The 8,920-nt window shown below is 29.6% G+C and overlaps 1 long non-coding RNA gene across 1 annotated transcript; it reads left to right on the top strand.

Moving 5' to 3' along the window:
* Positions 1 to 3,517: 3,517 nt before the first annotated feature.
* LOC107883757 lies at positions 3,518 to 8,367 on the top strand. The gene is made up of 2 exons (XR_001679504.2): positions 3,518 to 3,660; positions 7,834 to 8,367. It is a non-coding gene; the product is annotated as an uncharacterized LOC107883757 (long non-coding RNA).
* The last annotated feature ends 553 nt before the right edge of the window (positions 8,368 to 8,920 follow it).

Genomic DNA, 8,920 nt, shown 5'->3' with positions numbered 1-8,920 from the left:
CAGTTCTATAACTTACGTAGTTAATTATTACAGTCAACTCGACTCTGTTCCGATTGCACATGATGTGATAACAGTTGTTTAAAAATATAAACATTTTTTATTTTTTTTTTATAATATGGATATTATTATAATGAACGTCATGGAACGTTCTTGCTTCGTCTGATGTGATATCGGTGTTAAGCCATTCGAGTGCCAAAAAAAAAGGTAGGTTAGCACAGCACGATGACGCAAAGTTATGAAAAAAATTAACACGTTTAACATTGCATTTTCCTTTGACCAAACGTGATACATATATGTAAACATAATGTACAACTGATATTATAATGTATTTGAGCATTAGGAATTGTGTATTTCAGTTCATGTCTCGTTCGAAACAGAAAATCGAAAATGTATCCAATAGTTCGTTTAATCATCGGCAGAATTACTTAAAAACTTAATTAACTTTTGTTTCGCATAAATACTATAAGTGATATTATAATAGTTTGTTATTTTATTGACCTTAATATTCGCAAAACGATTTCATTCCCATCGATGATTGTATATTACATATTGTGCTTAAATATAGTGCGAACTATTGACATTTTTGAACTTAGTTACGATCGATTATTCGATTATTATATTGTTATATTATCCAACCCAACCGATGATGGAATTTCATAATCGATGATGGGATTTCAAGTTTTTAAAAGGCCAAATGACGAATCGGAAATTGACCTTGGACATTTCTATTATTATATTAGACTAAGCCACACGGTTTATTCAGCAATTAGTTTAATTAATGGAAACACTCTGAAAGTTAAAATTATTTCTCGACTAGATAATATGAGAAAAACAAAAAGTTATACAAAATCAGTCGTCGCATATGACGATACGACGAACGAGTATGATCGTCGATCAAAAACTTTGTTCGAGAATACAGATATGACGTAGGTATAGTTGTGTTGCACAAAAACTCATCTGTGATCGCTTTATATATAATATAATATTATATGTGCACTGCCCACACGCCACGTCAAGTCAAATATGTTTCGAGACAAAATATGTCAACACTGTATTATTATTATAAACGAATGCAACAACTGAACGAACGCAAAACAACAGTATATACTGTCACTGATTGGATAAATCATTAGCGGATAGAAAACCGAACGATCCTTGAACAGAAACATTATTACCTATCGAATAATGTCTCTTCTGCGATGATTTATGTTTGTAGTATCCTCGTTAGCATATTATTTTAATGTCCATCATTGTCCATATTATTGTTATATCGTGTCACTTATATTGTGTACCTAGGTACTTATTATTTTTCTGTAGAATATGATAATGTACTATATATTATTATTGTAGAAATCAATAATCGTTAGATTTTTATGGTATTATATTTATTATATTATTCAAACTGCAGCGTGGCGTAGAATTTCGGTGACTCGAAGGTTCTTGTACAGCTATTGTATTGTTTTAATTGTATAGTATTTTAATAAAAACAAATCAATTTTATTTCACTCAACGATATAATATTATACACGTATGTACATAGCGACGATGAGACGGCTCTCAAATCGTAATAATAAGCTGAAACGTGTCCAAATAGTGACTATCTATATACCGCGTACGATATGCAATGGGCGCAATGCACACCACAGAGCGCAGATCCATTGCCAAATTCACGAAAAAACACTGTGCACTCAATTAGACCAATACTATAATATGATATTTTACTAAATAACTAAATAATTATAATCTGAAGTTGTGTTCTTCACTCTAGGGCCTGCAGACTTCTGCGACGAATCGCGGATAGAATAGTGTCGGTCATCACTCAAGCGGTGATCATAAATAAATGCGGAGGAACATATTATTTTATTAAGGCACAAATATTCCATAGTAATAATATTTTAGACCTCTCATCTGTAATAATAGTCAATACCGGTTAAATGTCGTTTTGTCCCAATCTTGTCAGTTTTTTAATTGTTAATACATTATACTCGCACAAATCTGTGGAAAACCAGTGGTTCTATATTTTAACGTTTTGCTTGTCCAGTTCGTACATATACAATTGATAAAGTACACAAAATCCAGTTACACATAAATATAACGGAGACGATGTCATACCAATTTATCAAAAATCGTGAATTTGAATTATATTACACACCAGTTGAGCGGGAACAAAAACACAGCCAAGTCTGGTGCAACGCGTTCGCGTTGTCAACCGCGATGCAAGCATTTTTTTTTTTGTAAATATTTTACCGATCATCACTATAATATTATAAGGTAAACAACGAGTTTCAAAATTTTAAATGTTATTTTGACATTTCGAAAGTTTGTCTTTTGGAGTAGGATCCTCCCTCGGACGTGACATTAATACGACGAAAACAGTAACGTCCGAAAAATTATTTCCTCCGTCGTCTGCAACGCCCATACCGTAATGTACTTATATTATACTGAGGGGGGTGAGCGAGTATTATTATTTTTTATTCTCGTAATATTTTAGTAATAATATTATTAAAATATATTGTTATTGCGAGAGAGAGAACGAGTATGAGAGAGAGAGAGAGAGATTGAGAGAGTGAGAGGGTGCGAATAATAGACGACGGGACAGAAAGATAAGCCGTGTCCGTCGACAAGGGCGTTATTATTAGACTGGCTTTGCCAGCGATTTTTTAGGCGGCACCCGGAGAGTCGTTTATTACGCGCGCCGTCACCCGTCGTCGTAGCCGAGTTGCCAAAAAAACAGCCTCAAGAGACGATGCCAAATCCCGCGGGCGGCGGCGATCTTCGTCCACTGTTTTCTCTGTCGTCTCCGAACGCTAAAGAAATAATAATAATAATAATAATCATTTTTAATATTATAGTGTTATCATAATATCTGGATATTGTCCGCTTGAAACACTTATCATATGGGTACAGCGCAGGAATTTGCGTTCATAATACTGCAGTGGAGTGAAGACTGTAATGCTGTAGGTTTAGTAATTAATTAGGTACTCATTACGATGTTTTCTTTTCGGAACTTATTCGCGTTGTCAACCGATCATCTTTCGATCGCCGGAAATCCGACCTATTTGGAAGTGTATTATTATAACAATAGTGGTATACCTATAGTATATAATATTATTACCATTCCGAATCCGAACGGGGTATTATATTGAATTTAGATAAAATACGGTTGCGGTACATGTACGAAAGAAAACTGTGCTCAACCCTATATTATGCGAAAATCGCGTACGACTGTTGTTGTGTGTTTTTACAATCATACATTTTGATTCAATAACAAGGAGAGTAATATACAGTAAAAGTAAGTAAGCACTTTGGTAGTACATCTAATAAAGGTTTTTATAGAACCTGATTCACAAAACTAAACATCATCGTCCCAACTTGCGACTGAGACTTTTCGATATTCTGGGACATACTGTATGTGCCTATCGTCCAACGGTCGGCCTTGAATCTCTTCTAATTTAAAATCCGTCGTCGCCACCACCATCGCCCGTGGCCATTTTATTTTCATTTTCGATGTCTACATTACAACGAACGGACAGACGGTCGTCGGAAACCATGACGAATACAAGATTATATGAGTTATACATTATGCTTTGAAGATGGTTGGTTATTGGTGACGGTGGTGACATACGGGTTGCTCAGTGGCGTCAGTGTTTAATCACTTGGGTAAAAAAAACATATTTTAATTTTTAAGATATTATATTAGCTATAGCTTACTGTATACAAATAATACACACCTACCCCAAAAAGCTAACATCGTGAAAATCAAGAAAATTTAAACGCGGCTCTGCAATTACACATACTTATATAGATTATAGACTATAGTATAATATTTCGTATCTCACACAATACACATTAGAGGTGGTGTCCGTGTTCTTCACCACTGAATGGTAATATATTTTGACCACTTGGAGAGTTTTAAATTAAGGACCTAAATAGTGAAACAAAAACAAAATTACTTCCTCCTAAGACAAATTGCATGAACAGTTCAAATATCCCATGTATGAGTTTAAAAAATAAATTAAAAAACGCTAGTACAAAGCCCTGTTTACGTATTTTAAAAGGGGCTTAGGGGCGCATGTAAATTCAAGTGGTCAATTTTAGGGTTGGATTTATAATAAATAATATGTAAATTTAACTAGTACATTTTTTTGACAAGGTAGTAAAAATAAATGTGAGCTCCACTGGTACTAAATTAATGTAAATTCCACCATTATTATAAAAAAAAACCAAATTCAAATTTTTATGCATAATTATACTGAAATATATATGGGTACAGCAAAAAATAAATAAATTTCAAACTAACCGCCAAAGTGTCAACTATGATTATTGATTAAATATAGTTTTGAAAATATATTACCTATTACTCTTTACCTATATGTTCTATCAGAATGGAACGTCAACTTTAAAAATGTATTACTATCATAATACATAATCTACACAATAACAACAACAAAATTCAATCATTTAGGGAATATAAATGATAGTTTATATATGACACCGAATGCGGTGTGTAATTCATTTAAGCCTTGTAAATTGAGAAAGAAAATGTGTGTCATTGTAATACAATTTACTAGCCATGGACAAAGTCGCCGAGGCCTTATTAATAATTTAAAAAATATTTTAATTTTAAACTAGAGAATCGTAAAATCTGTAAGTTTAGATTTTCAATAAGCACAAGTAAAGAAAGAATTACATAAAAAAAATAAAACAAATAATATGGGTAACATAACAACAAGTTGAGAAGTAACAATTATTATTTACATTAATTTGGACAAGGGGTTTTGAGTTAAGAGACCATCCATTGATAGGACTTCATGGATTTTTTTTAAACTTAAAAATAATATTATGAAAAAAATGATTTCAGTGGAATTCATGTTTATTTTATATTTCAAGAGTAAGTATAAGTGGAATATACAAGTTTTTCTCAGACAAAAAAAATTTACTATCACCCCAAAAAGTGAGTTTTTTGTCTTCTATTAGGGTAGTTTATAGGACAGTATTTTCTTTATTAATCTTATCTTCTTTAGATAGCAGATATGGATAATTTATTTTGTTCAGAAATTCGCAAAAAAAGAATTTAATTATAAGGGTTGAAATAACTGATCAGTTGGACATTAAAATGGTTTATGTAAAACTTTACTCTTTTATAGTGTATGAAGTCCGATTAGATTAGATTATATCCCGATGAACTTTTAGAGAAAAATATTTACCTACCTTTATAACATTTTTAGTGTAACTAAAATAGATTTTAAAATTTAAATATATGATAACAATGCCAACGCTGACATAGCTCATCGGTCTAATTATAAAACTCCTTAGCATACATTTATTATTCATTTTATAATCACGCAAAATTTTTAATGTATAAATAATTTTTAATACTACCATCAAATTAATATTAAGTCAGTTGATAAAAATAGAAGTCTTTCACTATGACACAATTTCAATACTAATATTATTATGTATTGAAAAACGAAACAGAAGTTTTTTGGAAAATAAATATCTCGATAAATTGCAGTCGTATTACATAAATACCGTAAATATATAATATATATATATATAATATATAGTCAGCTGTTCCGTAGTATTAAACATTGAAACATATTGTGTATACTATATTATTACTATCGCAGTTGTAATAAACATAAACCAAGTTTAATATTAAAACTTTAAGGTGTACTGTCCATTATTTGTTTTCCTCCCACAACGACACATTATTACATTCAGGATTTATAAATTCAATAGCCCAAAGTGTAAATGTTATTATTATGTACCAGTTTTAATTAAAACGTATAAATAGATCGTTCTCATATACACATTACACGTTTACACCTGAATCATAGATTATTTATGTAAAGCACACATTTTATTAATCAATAACGAATAAACGCAACTGAGTGGTAATAAAAGCTAATATATAGCTAGTATATAGCTAATCCTATAATAAGGATACTAATAATACGATTCAAATATATTAAATTAATCTAATTATAACTACCTACTACGTCTATGAAATAGGTATACTAACGAAAATTAGCGAATATATTATTTTACATTATAGACTATGTATAAAATTATAATAAATATCAAAATTGGGTACACGTCATTCCTAGGTATTTGTGAGCTAATTCCACTGCAAAGATGGGCAATGCTCCCTTTGGTTGATTGGATATAGCACTTGGTATGTTTTCGAACGTGATTCAAACTATACTAGGTCAGGGGTCGGCAACCTTTTAAGACGGAAGAGCCAAAAGTTACAAATTACAAAATTTCCCCGCTTAGAGCCACTAAAAATGTTCGTTTCAATATTATAGTATTTGCTTATATTATATATATTTGATTTTTGATTTAAAATAAACAACTATAAAGGTTAAGGACGAAATAATATTTATTCCTATAAAAACATACAAATATTTTTCGCGCAAAACATGTTTTTATATAATAAAATAGTTAATTATTGAGTATGGAACTGAAGAGGTGCAACTTTTATTGAAAGAGCCGCATGCGGCCGGCTATCCACAGGTTTCCGAACCCTGTCTAGGTATGTAAATTTTCCTGATATCTCTAAGAATTATTCAAAATTTTCTTAAAATCAGTCGAGTATTTTTTGAGTGCCTATATAAGCTATATTAATTTTTATACATAGAGGTTATAATATTATTATAAAAGTATATTTTAATACTTTAAGATGTAACCATAATATACTACAACATATATGTTGTCATTCTATATATTTAAACAAACAAATATTTGATTTTTGAGAGCCAAAACAAAATTCACGTGTGAGCCACCTATGACAATTTATTGGAATTGAATAATGATGCTGTATGAATATTCTCAAAATCTTAAGAAATATGTGTCCACAATTTGGTGACATTTGGTTCAGTAAAGTTTCCAAATATATAAGTCGCATAAATGTAGGTAGGTATAATAATGTATATAATATATATTATATATTTATATAGTTATAGATATATGTATATAACTATATCGTACCTAATTATGGGTGTCCTAAAGCCGTATGGCCACTCATATTTGTTCAGTATGATGTTAAATAATGATTATAACCATTTAACTATAATAATTATTGTCTGTGTAAAAAAAAAATATTTAACTATGAATGCATAAAAATACAACCAAACGCTCGAATAAAAATCCATATAAAATATAAATAAAACGTTCACATATCATAATGCGAATTTTTTAATACCGGAATGCAATAATGTGTCGTTGTGGGAGTAAAACGAAAAAATAACACACGTCTAAATATAAACGGGTTAACTGAGTATAATATACGGAGGCAACTATATAGTAACGTCCTAATTTCACGCGGTGAAAAATTTACTTTTGTCTCAACATTATTTTTTATATAGGTAGGGATATTTTATCAAAATATATTCCTCATATCTTTTAAATATGATAATTCAATTGTTTTTATTTTCGATTGTTTAAATGATATTCACTTGTTTGTGTATTTTTACAAAATATGTATTTGATTTATTTTGATATGCAATTTTTTTTATTTACACGACATCAAATAATAGATAAAGCTAAAAAGTAAAAAATGATTTAAGGACTAATGTAACTTTAATTTACAAATAAGTGAATATTGAATTTCTATAATATTCTAATGTTTAAAATACTTAGCATAAGTATATTTATTTTAGTTGATTAATTGATGATAAAGATAATGTAATCTATTGTGGTTGTGTTTACTGTTAATTACTTTTAGTATGTTTATTAAAATAAACTAAAATCACAGTTTCCAAAAACTGGCTATTTAGTAAAAAATCAAGCAAATGTAAATATCGAGTAATATGTTATTATGTGAATTAGCGTGAGACACAGGTCGGATATCTTTCCATAGAAGCTTATCCCCATACAGCTATCAAATATTATCTTCGCCTGCACTCCAATATGGAACATCACTCAAACCCCCTCATCGCTCAACTTCATACTAATGCTCTTCCAGACAACCCAGCCAGACTCCTCAAACGTGAATGGCCCAGAGATCTTCTCAACGCACATTAAACTTGTATATTACTATTTCTCCCTAAATTACCTTCTACGTAGAAATTTCTAATGTGGAACTTCTACTCATTGTACTTCCCTCATTGCCACTTGTAATTATTATCACATTTACTTATTGTACCATTTTTATTTTTTTGTATAGATTGTAAATTTTCACAAATAAACGACATTTAAAAAAAAAAAAAGAAGCTTATCCTCAATTTAGTATGATATAGAATAAATAATTGATTAAAAGTTGTAAGCTTAGTGTTTTTATCGGAATATAAATAATATATTATGTTTATAATGATGGATTATGGTTGTTTTCTTGCAATAAACTATGAACACATTTACATATTATATTATCTAGAATAAATATTGTGAGCAATACGTTAACTTTAAAAGTACATACACATTAGCATACATAGTGAGATCAGAGATTGTAAGACGCACTCTGATACAATTGTAAATATACATGATACACTGGTTTATGAGAACTAAATCTAATATATTAATTAATCAACAGAAATATTTAAATTGAATGGGTTCCTATCCAGAAACTTAATAAACAAAATTATTTTCTTATTTCTTTACAAAATGTTGCATTTCGGTTTTATAAATGAAATAAGTCACATAATATCTACCGTATTTAAACAATTTTAAAAACGACGTTGCATATGATGGTTTTGTTTATTTATTTATTTGTCATTGCTATTTGCATCAAAATATCGATGTTCTGTTTATCAAAAAATATATGTGTAAATGTTAACGATAATGTACGTAAATTGCATAGGTTAAAAATAAGTTCGATTTATAATACAAAAATATAGGGCAAATAAACAATAAATATAATATATATTTACATTTTATATATTTAAGTTATATAATTATTTGGTAGTTGTCAATTTGTCAT

Source organism: Acyrthosiphon pisum, chromosome A1 (assembly GCF_005508785.2).
Source record: "Acyrthosiphon pisum isolate AL4f chromosome A1, pea_aphid_22Mar2018_4r6ur, whole genome shotgun sequence".
NCBI lineage: Eukaryota > Metazoa > Arthropoda > Insecta > Hemiptera > Aphididae > Acyrthosiphon > Acyrthosiphon pisum.
Note: the sequence above shows the minus strand (reverse complement) of the source record. Positions and strands in the feature narration are given on the sequence as shown.